We start from the raw sequence: 1,491 nt of genomic DNA, 5'->3' as shown, positions 1-1,491 counted from the left end.
CCCTACTCCTTTCAGCTGTAATTATTCCTTTATTAAAACACAATCGTGCTGAAGGATCTCTCACAATACATTCATAACATGCTTCATATAATATTACACGTTTGATTCACTCTTCTATTGTTTAATGAACATAAAGTAGAAGATAAACATGCAGGTTAGATTTCAGACTCAAACAATCACATGATAAATATTACACGATGACAGAGATATTAACAGTGATCCACATCTGCTGATGAATATCAGATTTTCAGACACAAGAGGAACAGAACATCCAAAGAAACAAAGCTTTACTCAGTTATGTAATGTACAGACGTCTAAACGCTCTTAAATCAAGAAACATTTCATTGAGAAGAAAAATGATTCAAGATATTAAGTCTTGTTTTCTGAAAACTAATTCAAATTAAGCTAAAAACAGCTCAAATTCTCTCAATTCTGAGTGTTCTCTCTCTCTCTCTGAATTGTAAGATATAAATAAAGAATTGAGAGCCACAAGACGAGGAATCGTGAGAAATAAACTTTACAACAGTTACAAGAAAAAAGCCAGAATTGTGCAATTGCCATCTTTATTTTATATTCAGCGGCAGAAACAAACCACAGAATCATAAAAAAAATAATAATAAATGGGTTCGGAAAAATCTAAACTAAAAGGTACTAAAAGTACCAACAAAAAAAAAAAATTATGTTATATATAATATAACTTTTTTTGTCTTCTCCAGATGTTCACTGATGGACTGGAGTGCTGTGGATTATTGTGATGTTTTTATCAGACTCTCATTCTGACGGCACCCATTCACTGCAGAGCATCCATTGATGAGACACTGATGCAGAAACCTGATGAAGACACACACTCATCCTGATCTCAGATGAACCGCGGGTGAGCAGATTAATTTTCATTTTCGTAAGGACTGGATCTTGATGAGCTGCTGTTTAATTAGAGAGTAGAGTGCTAATTGATTGTGAAGCTGCTTTAGCTGTTCAATCATGAGATGAAGGATTGTGTCTGATTATCAGATCTGACCTGGCGTCCGTGACTCACTCAAACTGCTCTCCATGCCTCCAGTCTCAAACATTCACCGTCCGAAGCGGTTTCTGTCTGAATCTGTTCAGAGAGTCAGAAGCGATGGCTCTGGTTGAGAAACATGTGAGTGCTTTACTGGTTTCTCTCGGTCAGAAGCCTGTGTTTGCATGTGACAGAGGAACTGATGAGATCTCCATTATTACAAGCACACAGTGTGATAATGTTAGCATATCTCTGAGTGAGATAACGTGAAGGAACCAGGAAGACATACAGCATGACGTGAAACTCTGTATCTCTGCTATAGATAAAATACTGTCATTCATCTGGATTCATACACTGGAATCTGCCTCAGACAGAATATCAGATATTATTAAAAATAATTGCATTGATATATGGGTTATATTATATCACATTTAAGATCAAATATTTTATTGTACAGATAAAAATGTTTATAAAATCATAATCGTTTAAAA

The sequence above is a fragment of the Carassius gibelio genome, chromosome B4 (assembly GCF_023724105.1).
Source record: "Carassius gibelio isolate Cgi1373 ecotype wild population from Czech Republic chromosome B4, carGib1.2-hapl.c, whole genome shotgun sequence".
NCBI classification, from domain to species: domain Eukaryota; kingdom Metazoa; phylum Chordata; class Actinopteri; order Cypriniformes; family Cyprinidae; genus Carassius; species Carassius gibelio.
The sequence above is the reverse complement of the archived record's forward strand: the minus strand, read 5'-3'. Positions refer to the sequence as shown.